Here is a 17,794-nt window from a genome sequence, read left to right as displayed (position 1 = left end):
TTCTTGAACTTTTCTTTTGACATTACAGAGTACCCTTTCTCGTGACTTGTATATGCAAGCCTTGGATCTTGCTTCGGTTAATCGTGGTAGGCTTTGCATTGGTTGAGTAGGCTTGGATATTTACTCTTCATTCAGTTCAATATTTCAATCCTTTATAAGACGTTCTTACTTAACCTTTATCTCTCCATAATTATCTCAACTTCACAGACACCTACTTCCCTTCCAGATTACATCATCCACCTACATATCACCGTCACCTAATTCCGACCACCATCACCCAACTCCGACCACCATCATCATCTCCAGTCGCAGCAGCTATCACCTCTGGTATATTTCTTTTACTTTTAATTTCATAGTAGTAAATAATCTATTTATGTGATATACTCCCTATTGTTTTTGAGTATTGTGTTATATGTATTAATTACTAGTTAATTAATACAACCGAACGTATATTATGTTAATGAGTATTTTATATTTTAAATTTTGTAAGTCAAAAGGGGTTTGTACAGTTTTCACTTTTTTATTCAAGATCTATGTATTTCGCCCTCATTTAGTTACATTAACTTGATTGGCGAATCAACCCAATTTTTGTTTTTTTTTTTTTTTTTTTTTTTTTTTTTTTCTCTTTAATGCTTAATTATAACTTATAACTTTTATAACTTATTAATTTTATAAATTATACTTTATCTCGTGCAAAAACCTACCACCCAACATCTATTTATTTCATCTCCACTTTTAGTTTTTCATACATATACATACTCCATATAAAATACCACAATCTCTTACAATTTGCATTTCTAAGTTTATAACTTAATCTCAGTTCAACTTCCCTACTTTTAGACGATATAAATGTAGATGTAAATTTGTTTTAATTATTAGTGTTACATTACGTACAAATGTTACAAAATTATCCTTTCTTATCCTTTGTCTATTGCTAATTTGTCCAGTTAAGGATGAGGTATATTAAGATTCATATAGCAAATCTTCAATGGCATTTGATTCAACATCATCATATCATAAGAATTATTAACATGACGTGATCCTGAGCTTTAAAAAAGGTAAACATAACTTATTTTCATGACATTTTACTGGAATTGAATATTCTTATTATAGAACACACACACACATATATACATATATAATATATGTGTTTCGACATAATTACACGGATAGTCTACGTAATTACATTATTATGCTTGTTACTCAACATCATAAATAACGCGTTTGCAGTGCTTATTAGCTTGAGCCCGATATAGTTGGTTCGGTTTAGCGATACGATTGTGAACCTGTAAGTGTAACTCTTTCATAGCATTGGCATGATCACGGCCTTCAGTATATGGTGGTTCCAGAATAGAACGAGGCAAAAGATCAACAGGAGAAACACCTTGGTATTCTACTGTTGGTGCTAGGTGAAGGTTTTTTTGTGGGTGGTTAAATTTTTTTCTCAACAGGGGTAAAGGGTGGATTATTGTTCGAAAACCCACAATTAAAAGTAACCTTTCCTTTGCCCTTGCTTTGTTGTTTCTCGAACTTCAACGCTAACCGGCATACGTCTTCATAACTGGCATAATACTGTAAACTCACAAACGATCGAAATTTCTGGTTTGATAGCTCTTAGAAAATAGGCCACATGTTGTTCTTCTTCCTCATTAATGTCACACCGCATTCGTAACTTATCGAACTCTTGGATGAATTTTTCTATTATCGCCTCTGTTCGTTGTCGGAGGTTATGATTATCAAGGAAAGCTTCTTGTCTATGATTCTCGGGCAAAAAATTCCTACGTGGTAATCGCTTCATCTTATCCCACGTCTTGACTTTGGAATTATGGGCTAACCGGCGTTGTTTCTTAACATGATCCCACCACAGGAATGCGTGTTTTCGTAGTTTAATTGCGACTAGTTTTACCTTCAAGTCTTCTCGAACATCTTTGACATCGAAAACTCTTTAAACAGTGCTTAACCAATCCCAGAAATCATTGGGTGAACGGATCCTGTGAATTCCGGTATTTCAACTTTCATACACGGGCCTCGTAATGGATCCTCCGGGTAACCCCTTCGGTCGTCCCTAGGCTGACCAGCGAATGGATTAGTATAATGCCACTGATCGTGGTTGTTTCAGAATCGTACCCTTGGTGGTGACGATCCTGATTGATTTCCAACTCGGTAATACCTCTCTCACAGACTTTTTTACAGAGCCGGGGATCGAACCCCTGACAACGACCGATTTTGACCATAACAGCGACCGATTTTGACCAATTAACCGACATTGACCGATTAATTAAACGGATTTTGACCGCAACTATTAACCATAATGTCACACCCCCAAAATGGACCAGGGGTAATTGTGTAGCGACCCGACCAAATCATGTTTGACGGCGCCGACTACTTCGGTCCCGTTGCGTGGTCATAAGTCTTTATTATGACTTTTGACCAAAATATGTCGCATTTATTTTATAAGAAAAGATTGTTCAAAGTTTACAAGAATAGTTCCACCACAAGTTGCGTTACAAAGTTATAAGTACAAATGAAACTTATGCGACACAATTTAAAAGTAGCCAAAAGACGCTCCATGTATGCATATATACTCGACATCCAATGCAAGTATCAAAATAAAGAGCGGAAGCATGTATCATGTATCGTTCAAGGACCTGAGAAAAACATAGAAATCTGTCAACGAAAACGTTGGTGAAATCATAGGTTTGAGTAAGTAAGTACAAGTGAACCACAAGATTTGCAACAATGAGATAATAGTAATACATTCCAAAAGTTTGTTTCACGAGCACCCAATTATCAATGCTTAACATTCCTTCCATAGAACCCCATCACAATAGTGTTTGAACATACACTGTTTCTCGAAAATATATTTCATTCGTAAACGGTAGCGAACCGTTTGAATGAGGGTTTGTCAAACCCATATGGCCATATAACATAAGTTCTCGCTTACACCCGGCAAGTGTAACTAATGATAATCGAATTGAGGATTTTTGTTCAAACTTGTATGTAGAATGTTTGTTTTCCTGTACTTGTGTTCACTTAGTAAAACGAAACGTTTATGTTTTTCTCATCCCAAATGTAAGTGCAAAAGAGTAAAAGTGGGACTATGATCTCACCTTGAGTGCACGTACGAAAAGTACTTCACAAAATAACGTGTGCGAAGGATAGTGCTAGTCTTGACCTAAACAAATAGGTCGTATCAATAACAGTAAACACGATAGGTCAAAGATGTTCAATTAGTCCTATGGCTCGTTACGACTCGATTATGTAGCATGTGAATCAAATTGTCAAGTTTCATGCAAGATACAAGTACAGAAACAAGTTAGGAAGGTTGCATAATCATTTGGTTAAGTTTGACAAAAAGTCAAACTTTGGTCGGTCAAAGTCAACGAAAGTCAACACGTTCGGGTCGGGTCCCGAACTATTTTTCTGAGGTTTTTATTCATATATAAGCATGTTAGAACAAGTCTCATGTGAATCGGAGGTCCATAGTGTGCCAAACATTTTTCGTATTTTGACCAAAGAGGTCAGAAACTGGACACGGCTTAGGCCGCGCCGCGGCCCCAAATTGTCGCGCCGCGACAATACACGGGAACTGGTACCTGGTCAGTCTCAAATGTCCAAGTCTCAATTCCAAACACTTTCAAGCATAACTCGCAAACCGCTAATACTTAGAACTCGTATCTTATATCGTTAGAAAGGTAATTTGACAAAGAACACATCTAAATACATTTCACCAACCAAAAATGTTATTTGTAACAATCGGCTTTCCAAAGTAAATGATCAATTAATGCACACATTTAATACACAAATTTGATAAGTGCACATTTATGATTCGGGCATTTAATGCATACATATAACATGCCGTTTTGTAGGTAATCGAGCATACAATACAACTAACTACTTACTAACTACAATTCATGTCATTCAATGCATCAAATATTCATTTCAAGCTTATCAAACCCTAACCCGAATTCACCAAAATCACTAATCAAGTTTATGGAGTTTTCTCAAGCAACCTACACATCAAATTGAAGCTAGTGATACTAGGAACACAATTAGAACATGAACTTTTAACATCTAACAACATATGATCATCCAAAATTCAAGAACAACACACCAAAATTCAAGTTCATGCTAGTTACACTAAAACAACGAGATCGAGCATATAAATTATACACATGACATCACAATGAGCCATAGACACTAACTAACACCATTTCAAGTCAAAAACACGAATTTAGAGAAATCTAGAGTTTTAGAAATGTTACCCAAACGAGATGAAGTTGGTACCAAAATGAAGAGGATGAAGAGAGGATTACGAATATGTAATTTATTTTGTTGTAAGCCTCCTAGATCGGATTTAGATGATGATTGAATGAATTTGGTAATGGTGTGTGTGTTCTTGCTAGAGAGAAAGAGAGAGAGATGGAGATGATAATGAATGAGTGAAAGGGGTTTGACCCTTTGACCTAGTCAAGGGTTTGATCCCTTGTCAAGTTTAGTCCCTCAACTTTCGTTCGGGTGCGTGAATTACCTAAACGAGATAATTTAAAACGCGTATCAACGGGAGATGTTATAAACATATAACGGACTTTATATTAGTATAACGGAAAAGTAAATGGAAAAAGGCGGGATGTTACAAATTGTGACCAATCATATCATAACACAGTTGTATAAGCGAGAACGACTCTAAATGAGACGTTTTATTTATTAAATAAACAACGGAAGCATTATTCAAAGTTTTACATCATAAGAGTACAGTAAATGGAAAATGTCTTAAACAAAATGATAAATATGAATGATGGACTCCATGCAAGCAGCAAAGCATACATCAATCATCTAGTAGCAAGTAGCAGCTAGCTCAATCATCACCTGAGAGAAAACAAGCTTAAAGTGTCAACCAAAAAGGTTGAGTGAAATTCATAGGTTTATAAATAATATCCAAAGTTTTAGACCACAAGATTTAGTTTAAAGTTGATTGATATAGAAATATCAATCTAGAAGTGTTGCTGCATTTTGTAATATCGCTACTAAACAAGCGTAGCAATTAAAGATATTACGGTAGGGATTTAGCATGAATCAAAGCATGACAGCATAGTTAACAATTTAGTACTTGTGTCTAAGCGTAAAACAGTTATAAAGCAAGCATGTGTCTCACCCCAAAAGTTATAAAACAGTTATGAAACAGTAAAAAGTGGGGCTATGAAGTTCACCTTAGTAGCACACGAAAGAATTGAACGGAAGGACGTGACCGAGATCTCAACCTAGAGATAGAACGTATGATCAGACATTGCCTAACAGACAATAGTATATAGTACTATATTGATAGTAATGGTTCACTAAAGAATTTCCATTTTCGGAAGGTTACTATTTATGGAAAGTTTCCACTTATAGTAATTTTCCAATTTTAGAAAGTTCGGGTTAATCTTTAGCAAGACGTTGTATAACTTTACTCAAACTTCGTTGCTATCAAATAAGTCAGGAATGACCAGATGTAACCGGGGGCCCAGGATTCTTGACCAGAATCTAAGTCATGGCATTCGAGATCCACAAGCTTACCCATAAATGGCAACCTAGACATCATTCACTTACGATCTTGAGTAGCGATGAAGTTCACATGAATTATACATTATCTTTGATTAACCTTCACTTTAGGTGTATACACACAACGAATTATTAATGTACTTAATAATTATATATGTGATAATATAACCTAAGTTTTATTTAATATTTAGTTATTATACCTTAGTATGTCTTATATATATTTAATATAATTACCTTTAAATAAATACCTAAATTACTTCAAAAATAATAGTGTTTTATTAATCGAACATTATTCAAAAATGTCTAAATAATAAATTAAATATCTAAAAATTACATATATAATTTTTATAGTCTTAGTTAATCATATAGATTAGTAGAAAAATTTAAGAAAATGTTTTTATTATATTTTTGTATTTATTTTTGTTTTTACCCTTAATGTATTCACAAAACAATTTTAATTCTACATAATTACTAAATAAACCCAAATAATTATTTTTATAATTTTTATAAGTTTCTATCAGTCTAATAACCTGTAGAAAAATATTTAAAAAAATATTTTTTTATTATTTTATATTTATTCTTAATTTACCTTCGAATTACATAATAATAGAGTTTAATTATATAATAAATATCAATTCGACCCAAGTAATTATTTTTATAATTTTTTCAGATCTATATAAGTTTTAAAAACTCAGAAAAAAATTATATATATATTTTATTTTTGGTTAAAAGTTATTATTACGAATTTTACATTGTTTTTACGTTTAAACACTACATAATTCGTATTTAATTATAAATAATATTCCATAAATTATCAAAATTATTTTTATGCATCATAACACTTATAATACTAATTATAACATATAAACATAATTAATTTCGAATTTTACAAAGAATATACAATAAATATAAATATAAATGACAATATTGAAAAAAATTAATAAAAATAGAAAGTACTTCAAATTTTCTTCAAGATTTTGAGAGAATAACTTAAGTTTTTGTGTTTGGCAAGAAAAAATGAATGAAGAGCCATGTATTTATAGGTAAAAAATGGTTGGTGAAAAGAAAAAAAATAATAAAATAAAGGTGCCAATTTTGACAAAATAATAAAAACATGTTAAAAATGTTTTAATAAGTTTTTGTTTTTGAAAATATTTAGTCAAAATTCATGGGCTCATTATTTAATTTATAAAAAAAATCTTATTTCTTTTTATTTTTATTTTTTTTATAAGCTAAAAATATATATAATGATTAAAATAACTTATCATTTAATTAATAATTATGTCACATATAGTTTTAAATATAATACGCATTAATATTAACTAAAGTTATTTTATATAATTAGTGTAAACTTTAGTTAACAGAACATGTCGACTAAAAATAAATATTTGATCAACGTCGAATTTAATTATATATTACGTATGGATAACAACCCTATAGTCAAATTAGTCAATTCAGGTATGGAAATATGAGGGTTGTTATACATAACATCGATCAATTTTGACCTATTAACCGACATTGACCGATTAATTAAACGGATTTTGGAAAATCGAAACCTACTCTTCTTAAAAAGGCGAAATCGGGAGTAATGAGGGTTTTTTTACAACAGTGCATATACCTATCATCTTGAAAGTTTGAATATTTCTTTACTTATTCATATTCAGATTATTATTATTATTATTTTAAAAAATTCACATTATACTTAAAAGAGTTAATTACATTGATGGTCTTTGTGGTCTTGTTTAAATTACGTCGCTAGTCCCCAACTCTTAAATATTATATGCTTCGTCCCTGTGGTTTTAAGTTCAAACGGCGGTGGTCCCTGTGATCTTGGTTAAAACACCCCTTAATCTTTTTGTCTAAAATTTAATTATATATGACATCATTCAAACTCTACTTAATTTTTTCGATTTGAATGCTCTTTTAAATTTACGAAATAAACTGCAATCATGATAAAAGAATATTTGATTCAACTCATATATATTCTTGTTTGCATACGGTACAGTTGAATTAAGTATGTATTATGTTCGGCGCATATTAATTATTTTGGTAGACGTGTTAACGATCGGTGTATATTATATGAAAAAACTTGAGTTCATGCTTAGACTTATATATATGTGGTATTGATATATACTGAACAAGGGGGTGAGCCCATCAAGTGTTTCCAGAGGATAGCCATTTATATTTCTTTTTTAGAAAGCGAAGTTTCCTCAGTTTCAGTTTCCCAGCTGATTGATTACTATTTAATTTTAGTTTTTCTTTTGTAGGCTTTTACTCAGCTGATATGTTTTCTGATCATGTATTGATGAGATTATTATAGGTAGGCGGGACCAACACAATTTTGTCAGAGCGCTTGCCCGTGATATCAGATTGCCCAACAATCATATTTGGTGCACATGTATCCCATGCTCAACATGGGGAGGATTCTGTAGCAGCTGTAAGTTTCTTTTTCTTTATGATCACCATATCTTATATAGTCATTTTAAACTAATTATTATGTACTCACTAAGTTTAATTAAATACTATTATAGGTAGTTGCTACTATGGATTGGCCAAGTTGAACCAAGTATCGAGCATTGGTTTCTTCGCAGCCCCACAGGCAAGATATCATTGTCCTTGAATCCAACTCAAACTAAATCGCCTGACAATACTAAGAATGTGTTGATTGATATTCACAATTGATCTTTTGCTAATGCAGGACGGTCCCACCAAATACTGTTTGTTGTTTTACTAGAAATGAGTGGGTGCTGTGGCATGATTAAAAAGGTTACCGAAATGCTCAAGGCTACTTGTATACCTCCCAAAGATCTCGAGGAAGATACACTCGTTGTATGAAATTTAACACCTTTTTTGTGTGTTATCTTCTGTAAATGTTTAGTATCATTATTTCAAGATCTTTTCAACTCTTTCAGTTATTAACGGTTTTTTTTTAAAAATTTGGTGGTTAAAGGTGCTTAGAGGGAATAACTTTAATGCTGACTACCTTTTACAAGAATTCGGATTGCATGTCGTGGAGAATCTTACTGAAATTAAAGCGCGAGTCCTTCCACCTCCATATGTAACTTTTTTTTCCTCTGTGTTTATATTTTTATTGTATATTTTTATCTTTATTTGTGACATTCAAAATGTTCCATGGGTTCAACTCAAGTATCGCCAAAGAGGCATTGAATTAGAAATTCTTCCAGATGTGGGTGAATGGAATATGGACGACTTGGTAACGTTACTGCTTTTGCTTTCATTATAGACTGATTTCAAAATTTAATTTTTTTTTTTCCAAATGAACTAGGAAATGTTCAATGGCGGCAAAGTGAACTATTGGGCCGTAGTAAATTTCTCCGGTCTTAGTACAGATGTTGTTGACCGTTTCTGCGAACGGATCATATTGATGTGTGGAGCCAAAGGAATGGTAATAAATTATATATCTTCAACTTCTCTTTCTCATCTTTATAAATCAAAACAGCTAATTGATTACTTTTTTACTTTGATTTTCATTTTGTAGACTTTTACTCAGGAACCATTATTTCCAATCGTAACTGAAACTCCTAACAACATTAGGAAGGCGTTAACTCATATTCACCGTCAATCTATTTCTAAGTTAGGACAAGAAAAATCCCTCCAACTACTATTTGTTATTCTAGCAGACACGAGTGAGTGCTATGGCTTGATTAAGAGGGTCTTTGAAACTGAATTAGGAATTGTTTCACAATGCCGCCAACCAAAACACGTTATGCAGTCGAATGATCAGTAACTTAGAAACCTTGCATTGAAAGTCAATGTGAAGGTATGCTACTAACCTACTTACAGATCAAATGTAAAATCTTATGTTTATAAAATGACATGTTTTCTGATCATGTATTGATGAGATTATTATAGGTAGGTGGGACCAACACAATTTTGTCAGAGCGCTTGCCCGTGATATCAGATTGCCCAACAATCATATTTGGTGCACATGTATCCCATGCTTAACATGGGGAGGATTCTGTAGCAGCTGTAAGTTTCTTTTTCTTTATGATCACCATATCTTATATAGTCATTTTAAACTAATTATTATGTACTCACTAAGTTTAATTAAATACTATTATAGGTAGTTGCTACTATGGATTGGCCAAGTTGAACCAAGTATCGAGCATTGGTTTCTTCGCAGTTCGCAGCCCCACAGGCAAGATATCATTGTCCTTGAATCCAACTCAAACTAAATCTCCTGACAATACTAAGAATGTGTTGATTGATATTCACAATTGATCTTCCTTCTCTTCCATTAATACTCATTTAACTTATGGTTGCAATAATACTTGTGAGCTATTTGGCTCTTAAATTTACTTAAAGTCTTTTGACTGTAGCTAGCAACAAGAAGACTTGTTGAGAAAAAAAATACAAGTTCACATTTAGCCTAAAATTTAAACATGTTCAAAACAGACAACCAAAAGGTTTACGCACTTAATAATAATAATTTAATACGGAGTATATTATAGACCTAGATGTAATAGTTTTGACCCAAGCACTTATGAATGGGTCGATTTGTGTAACATTTTAACAAGTACGTAGTAACACATAACAAGTATGGAGTAGCAAATAACGAAACAACTTCATAAAACTTTATAAATTCTTATAAATTATATGTGACAATTTTTGTAATCAAGCTTGTCGCACTAACTGCTTATAATGAATGAATTCAAAAGTTTATAATAAAAGGTGTTATGGGTCAACCCAACCCATGTTTCAACCGTACCAAAGATCATTGTTTAGACCCGTTACCCAACCAGCTATTCCAGGCCAAATTTGCCACTCTGGATAAAATGTATGTGTTTTAAGAGAAAACAAAAAGGAGTATGCTGTAGTTATGCTAAATACCCAAGAATAATGGAAGCCATCATGTGGTGTTTAGTCCTCGTATAAGCACTGTTTCCCTCTTTCACAGCGGCTGTGGTAAATTAAGCTGCATCAGCTTAATTTACTACATCAACATCAACAAGCATATTTAACCCATTGGTCCTTAACAAGCACATTATACCCAAGGCAGTAGTCAAAACATGTTATAAAAAGTTCTCCAACATGTCGAAAAATCAATACTTTCTAAAAGGCAAAGATATATTAGAGCAATTAGCCATTAAACATCAGCAAATTCGTCAACCCATACGTTCTATTAACCCCTGGTCCGTAGACCTCACAATTCGCCGCGCTATGACCATTTCTTTTACACTTGTTGCAAAATTTGGTGCAGAACCCCGAGTGATACTTTTCACACCTTTGGCATAGCTGCTTCTGATTGTTGTTGTTGTTGCGGTTATTATTGTTGTTGGGATGATTGTTGTAGTTGTTGTTGTTGTTGTTGTTGTTGTTGTGGTTGTTAGGCAGTTTGTTGTAGTTGCGATTGATATTGCGATTGTTGGGATAATTGTTGCGATTATTGTTGTAATTGCTGTTGTTTTTGTGTTGGTGATTCTTATCACCGTTTTCCTCCCACTTTCTTTTGACTTGCTTCACATTGGCCTCTTCAGCAGTCTGTTCTTTAATTCTTTCTTCAATCTGGTTCACTAGTTTGTGAGCCATTCTACATGCCTGTTGTATGGAGGCGGGCTCGTGTGAACTTATATCTTCTTGGATTCTTTCCGGTAATCTTTTCACAAACGCGTCGATCTTCTCTTCCTCATCTTCGAATGCTCCCGGACACAATAGGCACAATTCTGTGAATCGTCTTTCGTACGTGGTAATATCAAATCCTTGGGTTCGTAACCCTCTAAGTTCTGTCTTGAGCTTATTGACCTCGGTTCTGGGACGGTACTTCTCGTTCATCAAGTGCTTGAATGCTGACCACGGTAGTGCGTACGCATCGTCTTGTCCCACTTGCTCTAGATAGGTATTCCACCATGTTAACGCAGAACCTGTGAAGGTATGCGTAGCGTACTTCACTTTGTCCTCTTCAGTACACTTACTTATGGCAAACACCGATTCGACCTTCTCGGTCCACCGTTTCAATCCGATCGGTCCTTCGGTTCCATCAAATTCCAAAGGTTTGCAGGCAGTGAATTCTTTGTAGGTGCATCCTACACGATTTCCTGTACTGCTAGATCCAAGGTTATTGTTGGTATGTAGCGCAGCCTGTACTGCGGCTATGTTTGAAGCTAGAAAAGTACGGAATTCCTCTTCATTCATATTCACGGTGTGTCGAGTAGTCGGTGCCATTTCCTTCAAAATAGTCAAATGGAACAAGTTAATCATACAGAATATTAAGAGTAGTTAATAGTATTTCGTAGCATAATATGAACTCATTTATAAAAGCTTTTTCTTCATATTAGCGTTTTATAAGTTTAAATTCGGGTAGTACCTACCCGTTAAGTTCATACTTAGTAGCTAATATACAATTCAACTACTACAATTCTATATGAAAAACTGATTATAATAATATTTCGCGTTCAAACTTTTACACTATTTTACAAACTTACAATACCGCTTATTTTACATATAGCATGAAATATAGCACACAATAAATTTGATACAAGATGGTTGTGAAGATAATTCTAGCTAGTACACAAGTCGTTCAGCAAAGGCAATAAAGACACGTAATTCATACGTCCAGAAACAAGTCATGCATTCTGGTTTTACTAGGATTACTTCCCATCCTTGGTCTTGTGGAACATAACCGTTATGGCCGTTGATAAGACAGCGTGTTGTAACGTCGTCAAAGGGAGGAGGGTTACGTAATGTCCAACAGTCCCGTAACAATCTAAAAACCTCATTTCTTACCCCAATTACCGACTCCGTCACTTGTGGGAACGTTTTGTTTAATAGTTGTAGCCCGATGTTCTTGTTCTCACTTTGGTGAGAAGCGAACATTACTAATCCGTAAGCATAACATGCTTCTTTATATTGCATGTTAGCCGCTTTTTCTAAATCACGAAGTCCAATATTCGGATATATTGAGTCAAAATAATTTCTTAACCCATTGCGTAAAATAGCATTTGGGTTCCCCGCAATATATGCGTCAAAGTAAACACATCGTAACTTATGGATTTCCCAATGTGATATCCCCCATCTTTCAAACGAAAGCCTTTTATAAACCAAGGCATTCTTGGAATGTTCTTCGAATGTCTTACAAACTGATCTCGCCTTAAATAGTTGTGCCGAAGAATTCTGACCGACTCTAGACAAGATTTCATCAATCATGTCTCCGGGTAAGTCTCTTAAAATATTGGGTTGTCTATCCATTTTGTGTTTTTATACTGTAAAATAGACAAGAGTTAGATTCATAAAAAAAATACTTATTAATACAAGCAATTTTTACATATATCATAAAGCATAAGCACACTATATTACATATATTACACCACACGAATACAACTATCTTATTCCGACTCGTTTGTTTCTTCTTCTTCGGTTTTGGTTCGTTTTGCCAAGTTTCTAGGGATATACGATGTTCCCCTAATACGAGCCGTCGTTTTCCACATTGGTTTAGAAAAAGCTGGTGGTTTAGAGGTTCCCGGGTCATTGTTACAACTTAAAGACTTCGGGGGTTGACGATACATATAAAGTTCATCGGGGTTGGAATTAGATTTCTCTATTTTTATGCCATTTCCCTTATTATTTTCTTTTGCCTTTTTAAATTCAGTTGGGGTAATTTCTATAACATCATCGGAATTCTCGTCGGAATCCGATTCATCGGAGAATTGGTAATCCTCCCAATATTTTGCTTCCTTGGCGGAAACACCATTGACCATAATTAACCTTGGTCGGTTGGTTGAGGATTTTCTTTTACTTAACCGTTTTATTATTTCCCCCACCGGTTCTATTTTTTCATCCGGTTCCGATTCTTCTTCCGGTTCCGATTCTTCTTCCGGTTCCGACTCTTCTTCCGGTTCCTCTTCGGGAACTTGTGAATCAGTCCACGAATCATTCCAATTTACATTTGACTCTTCATTATTATTAGGTGAGTCAATGGGACTTGTTCTAGAGGTAGACATCTATCACATAATATCAAACGCGTTAAGAGATTAATATATCACATAATATTCACATGTTAAAAATATATAGTTTCCAACAAAATTTGTTAAGCAATCATTTTTCAAGTAAACACGGTCGAAGTCCAGACTCACTAATGCATCCTAACAAACTCGATAAGACACACTAATGCAAAATTCTGGTTCTCTAAGACCAACGCTCGGACCCCAACTGAATTTAAAAAGGCAAAAGAAAATAATAAGGGAAAGGGCATAAAAATAGAGAAATCTAATTCCAACCCCGATGAACTTTATATGTATCGTCAACCCCCAAAGTCCTTAAGTTGTAACAATGACCCGGGAACCTCTAAACCACCAGGTTTTTCTAAACCAATGTGGAAAACGACGGCTCGTATTAGGGGAACATCATATATCCCTAGAAACTTGGCAAAACGAACCAAAATCGAAGAAGAATAAACAAGCGAGTCGGAATAAGATAGTTGTATTCGTGTGGTGTAATATATGTAATATAGTGTGCTTATGCTTTATGATATATGTAAAAATTGCTTGTATTAATAAGTATTTTTTTTATGAATCTAACTCTTGTCTATTTTACAGTATAAAAACACAAAATGGATAGACAACCCAGTATTTTAAGAGACCTACCCGGAGACGTGATTGATGAAATCTTGTCTAGAGTCGGTCAGAATTCTTCGGCACAACTATTTAAGGCGAGATCAGTTTGTAAGACATTCGAAGAACATTCCAAGAATGCCTTGGTTTATAAAAGGCTTTCGTTCGAAAGATGGGGGATATCACATTGGGAAATCCATAAGTTACGATGTGTTTACTTTGACGCATATATTGCGGGGAACCCAAATGCTATTTTACGCAATGGGTTAAGAAATTATTTTGACTCAATATATCCGAATATTGGACTTCGTGATTTAGAAAAAGCGGCTAACATGCAACATAAAGAAGCATGTTATGCTTACGGATTAGTAATGTTCGCTTCTCACCAAAGTGAGAACAAGAACATCGGGCTACAACTATTAAACAAAACGTTCCCACAAGTGACGGAGTCGGTAATCGGGGTAAGAAATGAGGTTTTTAGATTGTTACGGGACTGTTGGACATTACGTAACCCTCGTCCCTTTGACGACGTTACAACACGCTGTCTTATCAACGGCCATAACAGTTATGTTCCACAAGACCAAGGATGGGAAGTAATCCTAGTAAAACCAGAATGCATGACTTGTTTCTGGACGTATGAATTACGTGTCTTTATTGCCTTTGCTGAGCGACTTGTGTACTAGCTAGAATTATCTTCACAACCATCTTGTATCAAATTTATTGTGTGCTATATTTCATGCTATATGTAAAATAAGCGGTATTGTAAGTTTGTAAAATATAGTGTAAAAGTTTGAACGCGAAATATTATTATAATCAGTTTTTCATATAGAATTGTAGTAGTTGAATTGTATATTAGCTACTAAGTATGAACTTAACGGGTAGGTACTACCCGAATTTAAACTTATAAAACGCTAATATGAAGAAAAAGCTTTTATAAATGAGTTCATATTATGCTACGAAATACTATTAACTACTCTTAATATTCTGTATGATTAACTTGTTCCATTTGACTATTTTGAAGGAAATGGCACCGACTACTCGACACACCGTGAATATGAATGAAGAGGAATTCCGTACTTTTCTAGCTTCAAACATAGCCGCAGTACAGGCTGCGCTACATACCAACAATAACCTTGGATCTAGCAGTACAGGAAATCGTGTAGGATGCACCTACAAAGAATTCACTGCCTGCAAACCTTTGGAATTTGATGGAACCGAAGGACCGATTGGATTGAAACGGTGGACCGAGAAGGTCGAATCGGTGTTTGCCATAAGTAAGTGTACTGAAGAGGACAAAGTGAAGTACGCTACGCATACCTTCACAGGTTCTGCGTTAACATGGTGGAATACCTATCTAGAGCAAGTGGGACAAGACGATGCGTACGCACTACCGTGGTCAGCATTCAAGCACTTGATGAACGAGAAGTACCGTCCCAGAACCGAGGTCAATAAGCTCAAGACAGAACATAGAGGGTTACGAACCCAAGGATTTGATATTAACACGTACGAAAGACGATTCACAGAATTGTGCCTATTGTGTCCGGGAGCATTTGAAGATGAGGAAGAGAAGATCGACGCGTTTGTGAAAGGATTACCGGAAAGAATCCAAGAAGATATAAGTTCACACGAGCCCGCCTCCATACAACAGGCATGTAGAATGACTCACAAACTAGTGAACCAGATTGAAGAAAGAATTAAAGAACAGACTGCTGAAGAGGCCAATGTGAAGCAAGTCAAAAGAAAGTGGGAGGAAAACGGTGATAAGAATCACCAATACAACAACAACAACAATTACAACAATAATCGCAACAATTATCCCAACAATCGCAACATCAATCGCAACTACAGGAAACAATAACACGCTAACCCTTTAGTTGCAGATGCTCATTGGCTACATTCTCATTGTTCGATTAAATCTTCTATTGCTCCAATCATCGATTTGTAGCCTTTCATAATCCGTTTTGTTTTTCGTCGATGATCATATATCATACGTTTCGTGTACTGTTCCATTAAATCTACCCCTGTTAAAATTTGTTGATAGAACCACTTTTGTTGTTCTTGTTTAATCCGGTCACCAGCTTCAACTGTTCTTCTTTCCCCTTGTAGATTTTCAAACTCAAATTTATCTTCGAGTAGCTTGTATCTTGTTTTTTGTGTTTCCAAATAATCTTCCAGTTCTTTTATGATTTCAGTTTTAGAGAAATTCAGTGAAACTAACCAATCAATCCCGTCAAAGAGGACGGATTCGATTCCGATGGATTCAAATAAACTCTTTGGTTTGTGTTCATTTTCTTGAATTTGTTTTTCATGTTCGGAAGATAGATCCATTACCCTAGTAGATGATTAAAGTGTGATGGCGGATTAGGTTTTCAGATAAAGGTGGCTTGACGGCGGTTTAGGAGGACGGCGGTAGTGGTGGTGTTAGGTTTAGGTTTAGGGTGTGTTTGGCGCGTAGCTAGCTTATGGAAGCTTATGGGAGCTTGAGCTTATGATTTTAATAAGCTTCAAGTCATAAGCTTCGTTTGGTAGACAAAAAAAGTAGAGCTTATGAAAATCATAAGCTCTGAAAAAATAAGCTACTTGTAGTAGCTTATGAAAAAAAGTAGAGCTTATGAACTGACAAATAAGCTCCAGCTAGTTTATCAAACATTTATAAAAAATAATAAGCTCCAGCTACCAGCTTAAAAAATAAGCTCCAGCTCCAGCTCCAGCTCATAAGCTCCAGCTCCAGCTATAAGCTCCAGCTCCAGCTACTTTCGTCCAAACACACCCTTAAAGAGAATGAATGAATCAATCTGGTTTTTTTTTTTTTTTTTTTTTTTTCGCAAAGAAACGAAAACTATATATAAATCTTAGCCTCCAAAAAGGAGACCAGAAAACAAGATACAAAGAGACCGCCACAAAAGGCTCGAAAACAAAAACCAAAAACTAACAAAAACACAAAACAAGACGCAAACAACAACCGAGCCATAACGCGAGCTAAACAAAGCAAAAGGACCAAAAAACATACATCAAAGCTACTACCATCCAAACTACAAATAAACAAGGACCTAATCAAGTGCCAAAGTTTGTACCGTTGGTTCCATCATCCGCCGTCGCCTTAAAAGAGAAAGTAGACTCGATTCCAACCCCATCCGAATTCACTCCTCCATTTCTAAATTCGTCTCTAATTTCGTCGAAAAAACCAACACCCTCTACCTTCTGTCCTGCCCCCGCTCCAATACGCACCCCCTTGACACTTTCAAAAGGTTTACCAATCTTAGCAGTCCCTTGCGAAGTCCCCTCGATCTCCTCCCCATCACTCGAGTCGTGCAAACAAAACGCCCCTTCTTTTACAATCTTTTTCTTTTCTTTTCCTTTCCTTTTGCCCGCACCCTTCGGCTCACCCTTCTTCCCCCCGTAAAAACGAAACTTGTTAGCATGCACATGCCAACCCCTACAATGCCCCTTACAATTCTTATCCATACAAATACAAAACTTTCGACCCGCACTATTCCCAGTTGCAACGTTCGCCAAATTATCAAGTAGTGCATTAGTAGTTTCATTACACTTAGTTGATGATAAAACCTCCGTAATACGCCTTTTTTTAGACTTAGAACCCACACTTACCTCATCAAGCGCAATGTCAACCTCCTCCAAATGAACCGAATTAGGAGAAATGAGAACCTCATCAATTCCACTACTCT

The 17,794-nt window shown here is 35.1% G+C and overlaps 1 protein-coding gene across 1 annotated transcript in view; it reads left to right on the top strand.

Moving 5' to 3' along the window:
* The window catches only part of LOC139859326 (protein argonaute PNH1-like), a 54,136-nt gene extending 44,282 nt beyond the window's left edge, over positions 1 to 9,854 (top strand). Inside the window, exons 6-12 of the mRNA XM_071848120.1 lie at positions 7,862 to 7,978; positions 8,073 to 8,140; positions 8,240 to 8,370; positions 8,492 to 8,947; positions 9,041 to 9,322; positions 9,415 to 9,531; positions 9,626 to 9,854. The gene's annotated coding sequence lies outside the window, so the exon portion shown is untranslated. The remainder of the gene's footprint in view (positions 1 to 7,861; positions 7,979 to 8,072; positions 8,141 to 8,239; positions 8,371 to 8,491; positions 8,948 to 9,040; positions 9,323 to 9,414; positions 9,532 to 9,625) is intronic.
* The last annotated feature ends 7,940 nt before the right edge of the window (positions 9,855 to 17,794 follow it).

Source organism: Rutidosis leptorrhynchoides, chromosome 7 (assembly GCF_046630445.1).
Source record: "Rutidosis leptorrhynchoides isolate AG116_Rl617_1_P2 chromosome 7, CSIRO_AGI_Rlap_v1, whole genome shotgun sequence".
In the NCBI taxonomy this organism is placed as follows: domain Eukaryota; kingdom Viridiplantae; phylum Streptophyta; class Magnoliopsida; order Asterales; family Asteraceae; genus Rutidosis; species Rutidosis leptorrhynchoides.
The sequence above is the reverse complement of the archived record's forward strand: the minus strand, read 5'-3'. Positions and strand labels throughout refer to the sequence as shown.